Source organism: Bubalus bubalis, chromosome 8, assembly GCF_019923935.1.
Source record: "Bubalus bubalis isolate 160015118507 breed Murrah chromosome 8, NDDB_SH_1, whole genome shotgun sequence".
Taxonomy (NCBI): domain Eukaryota; kingdom Metazoa; phylum Chordata; class Mammalia; order Artiodactyla; family Bovidae; genus Bubalus; species Bubalus bubalis.
Window position 1 is genome coordinate 93,464,637 of NC_059164.1, and position 12,074 is coordinate 93,476,710.

Below are 12,074 nucleotides of genomic sequence, written 5' to 3' on the forward strand. Positions count from 1 at the left end.
ACTTTTTGTTTTTTACAAGATTATCTTTTTTTGGAGCAGTTTAAGGTTTACAGCAAAACAGAGAAAGGTACAGAGATTTTCCATATACTCCCTGCCTCTACACAGCCACAGCTTCTTCCACTACTAACGTCCCCCACCAGAGGGGTACGTTTGTTGCAAAGAATGACACATCACAAGCAGGCATAATTCAGTTTTCCTTAGGGTTCACTCTCGTACATATATGTATTTTATTAAAGAATACTTTTTTAAAATTAAAGATACATATTACAGTGCTTGCTTCAGCAGCACATATACTAAAACTGGAATGATGCTGAGAATATTAGCATGGCCCCTGCTCAAGGATGACATGCAAATTTGTGAAGTGTTTCATATTAAAAAAAGAGACAGATACATGTTACATGTATCTATCATCACAGTATCATACAAAATAATGTCACTGCCCTAAAAATCTTTTGTGCATTACCAATTCACCTCCCCTCCCCTCATCCCCGGCAACCACTGATATTTTCACTGTCTACATGGTTTTGCTTTTTCCAGAATGTCATAGTTGGGGTAATGCAGTATGTAGCCTTTTCAGATTGGTTCACTTGGTTTCCTCCATGTCTTTTCATAGTTTGATGGCTCATTTAAGTGCTGAATAATACTCCTCTATCTGGATATACTACAGTTTATCTATTATTTTTTTTTTTTAATTTTTTTTCAACACCAACTCAGGGCTGAGTTGTAGATATAAGACAAATCTGAGTAGTAAGTATAAGAGTATTCTCTATACTTTCTCTTAAAGCATTAAAAAAGAAGACTCAGTGTCTTTTTACTGGCATGGGTGGTGCTGAGCCTTGGGTCATGTGATTTCCGCCTGTGGAGAGCCTGCCCTGAAAAGGACAAGCCAGCGGCTGAGTGGGCTCTGACGCCCTGGGTGCACCTGGACCCAGCTGGCCAGTCCCCGGGGGTTAGTTACATGAGCTTTAAACCAAACGTGACTTAACTCAAAGATTTAGTCTTTAAAGATTGAGAATGTGATCTTCTGGACCTTGCTTTCCTCCTCTCTGAAATGAGAAAAACTGCCCTCCAAAGGTTATGAGACCCTAGCGCAAGAAGAAAAAAAGAGTGACCTGTAAAGTGCCAGTGTCAGCAGGTATCTGATTTGATTCTTCCTGGGTGGTTGACGTCATACTTTACAGCCTGGGAGGCGCTCCAGTCCCAGCCTCAGGAGCCGCACCATCCACCCAGCTGCCGCCCCATTCCCACCTCAAGCCCTTGCTGACCTCATGAGGCTCCCTCTCTGGGATTTGCTTCTCGTGCTTCAGGAACGAGCTCTTCCTCATCACCACTTCTTCCCACCACAGTCAGGCCACCCCAACGTCTGTAGCTCAAGCTGCTCCCTGGGAGGATGACTGACGGTCAGTTCCTTCAGAAAGGGCACGAGTGGACAAGACGCTGATGACCTCCAGGGCCGGCTTGTGGTGTCCTACCAGTCAAAGGGGACAAAGCTTCCAGGGCTGCAGAAAGGAGTCTGAGGGGCAGCGAGGTGAGAGGGCGAGCTGGCCAAACAGCGCAAGGCTGCAGCGTGTCCTTCAGTGGGGAGATGTCCCCCAAACTGCCGCATCATCTACATCCCTTTTGGGAGAGAAGAGCCCAGCCCCTTACGGTAGCGCTTCCAAGAGCAGAGCCTGAGCATCAGCCCGAGTTTCAATCCTGCCTTCTTCCTGCTCCCTTAGCCTCTTCTTTCCAGGGACAAGGTGGGGCAGGGGCTAGTCAGCCATTGCCGGGGTTTGGGGTTGGGGGAGGCATGGGAGTTTAGGGGCGGCCTCCCAGTCTCCAAATTCAGGCTTCCTGTCAGTGGTTCCTCAAAAAAGGAACACTCCTTCTCGCTCCTGCCTCGACGGTCACCGCTGGGAAGATTGTTCTAGCTTTCCTTCACAGATTTAGCTGTAAGTTCTCCCAGTGACAGCAGGATGGCCTCCAGAAGAGGCCTGGGAAATCCTGGACTTGGATTTGAGGAAAGAATTCACCCCTTTTCTTGTCTTTTCAACCAGTGTTGTTGACTTCCTGCTTTTTAAGACTTCCACATTTCTTCCCTGGGAGCCCTCTTGTGAAGGCCATAAGCCCTTCCCAAAGATGCCATGTTGGAACTGTGGACCTGGAACAGGGCATAGAGGAGGGCTGGGGTGGGGTGGGGGCAGTGGGATGCAGGAAGCAGATGATACTTTAGATATAAGCTGTTTGGGACCACAGCTTATCTTTGGGTAAACTTGGATCCTAAAGTGTTGCAGTCACTCACTTTTCCCCAGGAGGGAAGTCAAACCCAGATGGTGCCAGCCATTTCCCTTGCACTCTGGCAAGGTCACTGGAAGGGCCAGCTGGCAGCTTTCTTGTTATTGTAACTATTTAACTCTTTAACGTTCTACTGATTAAAGTCCTTAAATCTAAAGACGCCAGATAGAAGCCAAGTAATAGAGCCCTTCTGGTTTCCTTTTCATGAGATCAGGATTGGGAGAGGACTCGGATAGGACAGAGGATGGAGACGCTGTTGGCTAGGTGCCCTGGAGTTCATTGTCCAGAGGGCTTGGTGAGCCGTGAATGACTTTCACAGCTCCTCCCTACAGGGAGTGTTGTCAGTCTCTATTTTCCAGAAAGCTCTCATAATAGTTTCCGTATGACTTTGGGCTTCACAGGCTTCAGTTAAAAATCTGACTCAGTTAAGAAACCTGCCCAAGGCCACTTAGCTGGTAAGCAGGGGAGTTGGAGCTCTGAATGCAAAACCTAAATGCTTTTGCTATAACATGAGTTAATCTCCAGCTGAAGCTCAAGTTCCAATACTTTGGCCACCTGATGCAATGAGCTGACTCATTGGAAAAGACCCTGATGCTGGGAAGGATTGAAGGCAGGAGGAGAAGGGGACGACAGAGTATGAGATGGTTGAATGGCATCAATCACTGACTCAATGGACAAGAGTTTGAGCAAGCTTGGGGAGATGGTGAAGGCCAGGGAAACCTGACGTGCTGTAATCCATGGGGTCACAGAGTCGGACACAACTAAGCGAATGAACAACAGATTGGGGAGAGGGAGGCTAAGAGCCTGTCAAGACATTTGACCCTGAAAACCTCAAATTCCTCCTGCTCCCCTGGAGGGTTGCCTGGCATATAATCCTGGAGGGGGGCACTGAGGCTGTGCTGCACCCTCCCCCAAATCCTGCTGCCTGGGGTCTAATGGTGGGGTGCAGCTTTAGGTCCTGTTCCCTGCAGAAGAGCTCCTGGCAGCCCACCAGCAGTGGGCGCACCGAACCCGGCTCTCAACCCAGGGCGTGCCAGCTAAGGACGGCCACCTGCTGCCCTGCCCCAGCTGCACCCACATCTGCTCTAGTTCTGTCAGGAGTTGCCTCCTCTCCAACTTTCATCTAATGAAGAGGGTTGGGGGGGCAGACCAAGGGGCTGAGGGGACAGCACAGGGAAGAGGACCCCCACAGCCTCTTAAGAGTCTCACCTGCCCTCTTTTTATTTCATAAATGGTTTAGTACCAGCTGTGTACACAGTCCCACATTAGACACACATACCACACCACAGAAAAGTTATACACCACACCACACACACCCCTCCACATACACCACAGGAAATAGATAGCCCCCTACAGATCCCAGATATACTAGGGTCCTAGATATACTAGGACCATTCACCCCAGTCTCAGCCTCTAATCCAGGCCACACACCACACCACACACACTTCTCCACATATACCACACAAAATGCACAACACACACACACCACATATACTAGGGCATGCACATGCACACACACACACCCCCCAAATATACCAGGGACACACACCCCAAAGATACCAGGGACATACATACCCCAAATACACCAGGGGCACACACACACACCTCACATATACCAAGAACCGACACACACACACACACACCAAATATACCAGGGAGACAGACAGACAGACACACAGACACACAGACACACACACACACACACGCCATTCACCCCTGTCCCGGCCTCTAGGAGAGGTTGGGGAGTTGGCCCCCCCCATGCCGATGACGCAGGAGGCAGCAGCACGAGGCGGCTTGCTGTCTTTGGAAAGTGCGTCACAGCCTGGAGCTGCGGGCCTGTTGTTCTCTCCCAAGCTATGCCTTTGGGAGGGCCTCTTATCTCAGAGCCGAGATGTATTGATCTCATTTTGCAGACAGAGAAAATGGAGGCGGGGAACGTGAGCGGAAGGTGAAAGCAGCTTCTGAAGCCCCAGCCTCAGAATGGTCCATGCCTCCACGAGGGACGCGGAAGGAGGGAGAGGACCACAGGGCCGCATGCGGGGTCGAGCCCGGGACAGAGGCCGGCAGGCCTGGCCAGCCCTCGCCTGCTGGGGCTGGAGAGGTGTGGCCTCCTCCTCCTGGACGCCCACCCCACCCCCACCCCTCCTCAGCAAGGGCAGAGAAGCTTCTGGCAGCAGAGGGGCGAGCAGCAGTGACCAGGCCAGGGTGTGAAGAACTCCGTGGTCCTCGAGGAGACATTGGCACGGCTTCAGAAGTGCGCTCGGCCCTGCATTTCTGAACAGCCCCTCCCCGTGGGCTCCGTCACCCCCGGCCTCGGCCCTCCGCGCTCCCCAACTTTGAAGAGCCCCCGAGAAGCAGAACCCAGGGGGGCGGGGCCATCGGCTCTGAAAAGGGAATTCTAGAAACAGGGCCGCAGGACGTTCATTTTCCGGGGCTGTGGGGACCCGGGAAGCCGGGCGATGAGGGGCCTGGCGGCATGGGGAGCCACTCACAGCTCTCCAGCCTCCGGGGAAGAGCAGTAGTGGGGTTTCTTTACCACAGCTCCCCAGGGCACCAGAAACCTAGTGGACACAGGCCTAGGAGTCGTGGAGAGGCAGGGACTGCCCGCGGTGGTGTGGCCATGACCGCCAGCACCTCGGTGTGTGTTAGACCTGGACGCTCTCTCCTTCACCCATGGGGTGCAGGTTCTGTCCTCTGGGCCAGAGTGGTGCTGGGAGGGAGCCTGGGGAGAGTTCTGCCTCTCTCGAGCTCTTCAGAAACCCCTAATCCTTAGAGTGTGGAGGGGAAGGTGACGCGGGGGAGGGACATCAGGCCTGCTCACTGGGAAGGTGTCTGAGGCCAGCGAGGACGCCCAGAGGCAAAGATGCCCGCGGACTCTGGATCCCAGCCAGGAGCCAGGTGGCCATCAGACCCCAGGCTCCAGGCCCCACCTCGCGAGGCCCCGCAGGAAGCCTGGCACCTCTCCCGGAGCCTGCTGGGCTGCCTGCCACCACGTCTGCACCCGGGAGAGCCCGCAGCCTGCACGCGCTGCCCTGGGGACTGGATGCGTGACTCAATCCCTGCTTTGCTAATCACTCCGCTCTCCTTCCTCTCACGTCTCGCGTCTCGCACAGCCTTCCTTCCCCTGGAGAAAAGCGTGCCCATCTGACAACTGGCGCGCCTGCTCTCCATGACGCATTCATCTGTCCTTGCCCCTGCTTCTGCTCTGCACAGCCCCCACGCTGCCCTCCCCAGCTTGCTGCCTCCTGCTCCAGCCTCCGCCAGGATGACTGTCTGTGTGCCCATACCTCACCCCTGCGAGTGTCTGTCAGGGTGAGCCCTCTGCTGTGTCAGGCAGCCCTCCTGTAACCTCTCTGCCCACATAGAGGGGCACAGACCCACCGCCAGGAGGTATCTGAGGAGGGAGCATGGGAGCGCAGTGGCCAAGCTCTTTCTTCTCAGGCCAACCACTCAGCCTTTCCATGACCAGCAGTGCCTCCCTAAAGGGAATCAAGAACAAGTTGACTTTCTGATTGTTTTTTTTCTCTGCTTTGACCAGAGGCGGGAAGAGGAGTCTAGCCCAAGTAAGCAATGGGAGGTCTCAAGACTGTCCAGTGTGCCTGTGACCTGACACCACAGAGCCTGCCTGATGGGAAAAGTGACCGCCTCCTGCAGTGCAGTCAGGGCTTCCAGGGGGCACAGTGTAGGGGTCAGACTTCTGGAGTGGGCTCTGGTACCAGCACCCAGCTGCACCCCGGGCACTCACAGATCCTCTCGGAAAGTGAAAGTAGTAAAAGTGAAAGTCGGACTCTTTGCAGCCCTGTGGACAGTCCATGGAATTCTCCAGGCCAGAACACTGGAGTGGGTAGCCTTTCCCTTCTCCAGGGGATCTTCCCAATCCAGGGATTGAACCCAGGTCTCCTGGGTTGCAGGCAGATTCTTTACCAACTGAGCTATAAGGGAAGCCCCAAGATCCTCTCTGGGCTTCTGTAAAATCAAACAGTCCAACTGTTTGATTCCCAGGGCCGTTTCTATGTTTTCAGAGCCATGACAAAGAAAAAAAAAAAACAAAACTCCCCTAAAAGCTGAAGCAGGCTGAAAAGCCAACATTACTTGCCTGTGGGTTTCATGATAATAAATAAAAAAATTTTTTTATTTAATAAAACAACTCCTTTCTTTTTTTAAAAGCTAAATAGAGAAATGACTTCACAGGCCTGTGACCTGGGTAGTCACACAGAACCCCACACTTTGAACAGCCCTGTGTTGGTTTTAATGCTCTGTTGTGGCTGTCTTAAAAGTCTTGATAAGTTTTGTACAAGGGCCCCACATATTTATTTTACACTGGATCTTGCAATTCTGACGCTGATGCTGGCTACAAATACTTAGAATGTTGGTCAAGGAGAACCATGGACAAGTCTGCAGTGTTTTTTGTTTTATAGAATTGTGGCATCTGGAATATAGAAATGTTGGACAGTTCCTCATTTTCAGTTCCCTGGGGAAGGCAGAGAGGGTGAGACAATTAAGGAAGCACTTGATGAGAGTTAAATTGTTCAAGGGAACCAGGAGTTCTGCATCCACAGTTACTGTTCTTGGAGTTAGGTGCAGCCAGGGCTCTGGAGATTGATTCAGACATCTGCAGGGAAAGACTACTACTGTTGCCTGATGCCCATTATCTGCTTCTTCTGTAGTGCTAGGATTATTAGCTGGCCATGGCCAGAAAAAAAAAAAAACAAAAAACGTTCCCCAGGTTCTTTTGCAGTTAGTTATGTTTGTGTGATGTTTTTTGTGGCCATGCCATGCAGCATATAGGATCTTAGTTTCCCAAAAAGAGATTAAATCTGTGCCCCCTGTATTGGAAGCACGGAGTCCCAACATTGGAAGCACAGAGTCCCAACCACTGGGCTGGCCAGGGAAGTCCTGTCCATGTGATTAAGTGCTGGTCAGTGGGAGGTGTGTGCCACCACCCCACTGGTATGTGATTTTACTTCTGTAACATCACAGAAAAGTTTGAAACTTTTAGACTAGGATCTGAAGAAAAAACACATGCTATTAGTTGTTATTTCACAGTAGAAATTTATTTAGGAATGAATTGATAAATGTGGTGTGTGCTCAGTTGCTCAGTCATGTCTAAATCTTCTCAGCGCCAAGAACTGTAGCCTGCCAGACTCCTCTGTCCATGGGATTTCCCAGACAAGAATACTGGAGTGGGTTGCCATTTCCTACTCCAGGGGATCTTCCTGACCCAGAGATCCACCTTGCATCTCCTGCATTGGCAGGCAGATTCTTTACCACTGCACCACGTGGGAAGCCTAATTGATACATGGGTGCCCTTTAGTGTATAGTTCCTCAAACAGGAAGATGAGACTAGCATTCCATGTCTAAGGGGATGCTAGTGGGGGGAGCAGATAATAAGTAAAATCTCAGGTATATGCAATGAAGAAGAACTGAGCATGTGGGGTATGGGGATGGTAAGTGCCAGGGATGTCATTTCAAGGGTAACATGAAAGGGTCTGAGGAGGTGATTTTTGAGGACAGGGCTTAGTGAAGACAGGGAGGAGCTGTTACAGATAGCTGAGTAAGAACATTTGGGTGAAAGGGATACAAATTGTTCTGCCAAACGTGGAAGTCTCTTGAGAATCAGACTTGTATTTCCAGCTATCGGTTGTCATCTCCATCTTGATGTCCCAATAGCATCTCAAACTCAACATGTTTAAAATTTCTCTTCTGCTCCAAACCAGTTCCTCTTCCTCTGTTTCTGTTAGTGCCACTATCTTCATATCATAATAACCTAAACTGAAATGTTGGCATTGTGTGTACCAGGTTACCAAGTTGTGACCATTTTTCTTCTACAGATGCTCTCCTGTCTTTTCTGCCGCCCCTGGCTTCCAGGCCCTGGATTACTGCAGCAGCCTCCTCACAGGTCTCCGTGCCTGTAGCTGCCCAGCTTCCGTCCATCTTCAAGACTGTGCTCAGTCATCTTCCTGCAGCACCACTTTGACTTCCTCTGCTCAGAAAGCTTCAGAGTCTCTACAAATAAAGTCTGCAATCCTTAGCCTACTAACTAAGGTCCACCTTTCCTTCTGGTCCCATCTTCCCATGCTCTTCTAAGTATATCTTTATTTGGATTCTTCGCAGTTTTCCAAAGACAGCTCTTCCTCTCCTGTCTTCATGTCTTGATTCCTTCTGCTTCCTCCTTCTCCTGGAATTCGGTTGCCCTCTTGCTAATGAAGCCTTTCCTCAGCTCCTTGCTCAGCAGAGCTTTTTCATCCTTTGACCTACAGGATCTTCTTCGTGTCACTTTTTTTCGGGACTTTTGTGATTGTAAAAGGAATACAACATTGAGAAAAGTTCTGAAAATGGAAAAACAATCATCCATATTCCTATTTCAACAAGTTGATTTCACATTTGGCTATTTTTTCTAGTTCTGGTGATCTGCATGCATATTTTTACATAATTGTAATCATAGTAGACATACAATTCTGATTTCTTTTCACTTCCACCCAACATTCCCCCCATCTTTCCACAGTCTTTCCAAAGTTGTAGGAGTTTTAAAAAGAGGTCAAAATAAGTGTGTAAGTGTCTTGGAGAAGGGAATTGCAACCCACTCCAGTGTTCTTGCCTGGAAATCCTCATGGACAGAGGAGCCTGGTGGGCTACAGTCCATGGGGTCACAAAAGTTGGACACGACTTAGTGACTAAACCACCACCTCCAAGTGTCTTACGGAGTTGATGTACTATAATTTATAAGACCATCTATCACTGACATTTGATGGGTTTTGTTATAGCCGAGCTATTAATAGACTAGAAAGCTATTTCCAAGTAAAAAGGAAATCTTCAGGCTTCTTTTCATAGCACCTCGCTAACTACTTCAATCAGTATTTGTTGAGTGGATGGATAAACAAATGCACACAGTGAACATCCTTAGACGTAACTTTTTTTCTGTTGAATATTTTCCCAGCCAAAGAGTGCTAAAAGAGCATTAACATCTTATATAAAATATTTTAATACAAAATTAACATTTTGGGGGGCTTTGCACATTGTGAAGTGAAAGTATTAGTTACTCAGTCATGTCCAACTCTTTGTGACCCCATGGACTGTAGCCCGCCAGGCTCCTCTGTACTTGGGATTTTCCAGGCAAGAATACTGGAGTGGGTTGCCATTCCCCTCTCCAGGGGATCTTCCTGACCCAGGTCTCCTGCATTGCAGGCAGATTCTTTACTGTTTGAGCTACCTGGGAAGCCCTTGCACATTGTGGCAGATTGTATTTTTCAAAAATGGTCACATCAATATATGTCCCATCCCACATGCTATGATGTGGGATATCCCTCCATTGAGAGGTGGAATCTATGTTCTCGCCCTTTGAAACTGTTCATTTTTTTTATACCTGTGTTGATTAACAGAATCAGTTCAGTTCAATCGCTCAGTTGTGTCAGACTCTTTGTGACCTCATGGACTGCAGCACTCCAGACTTCCCTGTCCATCACCAACTCCTGGATCCTACTCAAACTCATGTTCATCACATCAGTGATGCCATCCAACCATCTCATCAACAGAATACAGTGGAAGAAACATGGAACTTTCAAGCCCAGGTTATAAAACGTAATAGGCTCTGTCTCTATCTCCCCCTCTTTCTTAAGACACTTGCTCTTGGAATTCAGCCACTATGTTACACGGAAGCCCAAGCCACATGTAGAGGCCACATGTGGGCTTTGTGCCTGTATTCCCAATGATGTCCCCAGTCAATACCCAGAATCAACCACTGAATGTGGGAGTGAACAGCCTTCAGATGATTCAGTCATCCAGCCCCAAACACTATGGAGAAGAGAGAAGCCAATCCCATTGTACCCTATCTGAATTCCTGATCCACACAGAGAGATACCAATGATTATTGTTTGGGGGAAATTTGTTATGCAGCAGAAGTGGCTGAAACACACACATAGTTAGTCCCATGTTGTGTTCCAAAAGATTTTTAGTAATTTGCAGGTTCACCACAACCTCCTGAGCCCCGATGTGTGGCCTCTTTGTGGGCATTGACCTCAAAGTCTGCAAATCTCATCTCTGTTTCTCATCTGTAGGCTCCTTGAGGGGATACATCACTGCATTTTTATTCTGTTCTTAGCAGGCACTTGGTAAATGTTTATCCATTTGTACATTTGTTAGAAGTATACATAACTAGGGTATGCATTGTCCTGGCCAGGAAGCACAGAGTCTGACCATGTAGTAGACTGAAGCTATCTTGGTTTCCTCATTAGAGAAAGCAGATTCCAGAGAAGCGGCTCAGAGAACACATGCTCTGGTCCAATTACACACAGCCTTGGAGGAAACTATACAGTGTGTCAGGGAACGGGATAATGGTATCCACTCTGATAATGGATCGGAGTGTTCCCAGCCCTGAAACCTTACAGCCGCTCCCAATACAGCTCCAGCCGTAAGGGATTGCACGATGCCACCAATTTTGCTTTCTAGTGAGAAACTACCAGCAGATACATATCTAGATGGTATTTCTCCCACTGCCATGCCTACTCTTTACTACTGAATCAATTTTCATAGAGCCCAGCACAAAGGAATGCATGGAAATGTAGGGCAGGCCCTCTGCCTTTCCTTCTACAAGTTTAGATCCACTGCCAGTTGCCAGCTTCTTGCTTCCTTTCTTCTCTGCCACACTTCCACTCTCTGGCCAGAGAGCTCTCCCTACGTCCTCTCCCTTTGAAACTGTTCAGTTGTACCTATGTTGATCAACAGAATGCAGTGAAAGCAACACAGAACTTTCAAGCCCAGATTGTAAAAAGTAATATGCTCTGCCTCTACCTACTCCCCTTTTTTTCAGGATACTTGCCCTTGGAATTCAGCCCCTGTGTTATGAGGAAGCCCAGGTCACATGTAGAGGCCACATGTGGGCCTTCTGCCCGCATTCCCAATGATGGTCTTTAGCATGGAAAGCACACTCATAAAAAATTCCAGTCAAAAAAATAAATGATTGCTTTTCAAGTGAATTCTACTTAACTCAATTATTAATTCAACAAATATTTACTGAGCACCTGACATGCACCTGCCCTCAAGAATGATGAAGTCACAGTCTAACAGAAACTTCATAATTCATAGGAGTTCTGTCCAATCAAGAGACTTGCCATTTTTCTTGGGTACTTGTTCTAGCATAGCCCCACTATTACAGGAGCCAGGTCAGGGTCAAGAGGGCAAATCAGCCTGGGGTTGGCTGAGTGGAGAGGTAGGAGGTGGGAAAATAAGAGTTGTGAGGTGGCAAAAAGAGGAGAGTGAAAAAAACTGGATTAAAAGTCAACATTCAAAAAGCTAAGATCATGGCATCCAGTCCCATCACTTCATGGCGAATAGATGGGGAAATAGTGGAAACTGCCAGGCTATTTTCTTGGGCTCCAAGATCACTGTGGATGGTGACTACAGTCATGAGATTAAAAGAAGCTTGCTCCTTGGAAGAAAAACAATGACAGACCTAGACAGTGTATTAAAAAGCAGAGACATTACTTTGCCTACAAAGGTCCATATAGTCAAAGTTATGATTTTTTCCAGTAGTCATGTATGGATATGAAAGCTGGAAATGAGCTCTTTGATGCATATGAGCAGCAAAGAATTGATGCCTTCGAACTGTGGTGCTGGAAAAAACTCTTGAGAGTCCCTTGGACAGCACAGAGATCAAACCAGTCAATCCTAAAGGAAATCAACCCTGAATATTCACTGGGAGGACTGATGATGAAGCCAAAGCTCCAGTACTTTGGCCACCTGATGCAAAGAGCTAACTCATTGGAAAAGACCCTGATGCTGGGAAAGACTGAAGGCAGGAGGAG

The 12,074-nt window shown here is 48.5% G+C and overlaps 1 non-coding gene across 1 annotated transcript; it reads left to right on the top strand.

Moving 5' to 3' along the window:
• Positions 1-269: 269 nt before the first annotated feature.
• On the top strand, positions 270-376 carry LOC112586730. The gene has a single exon (XR_003111216.1). It is a non-coding gene; the product is annotated as a U6 spliceosomal RNA (small nuclear RNA).
• The last annotated feature ends 11,698 nt before the right edge of the window (positions 377-12,074 follow it).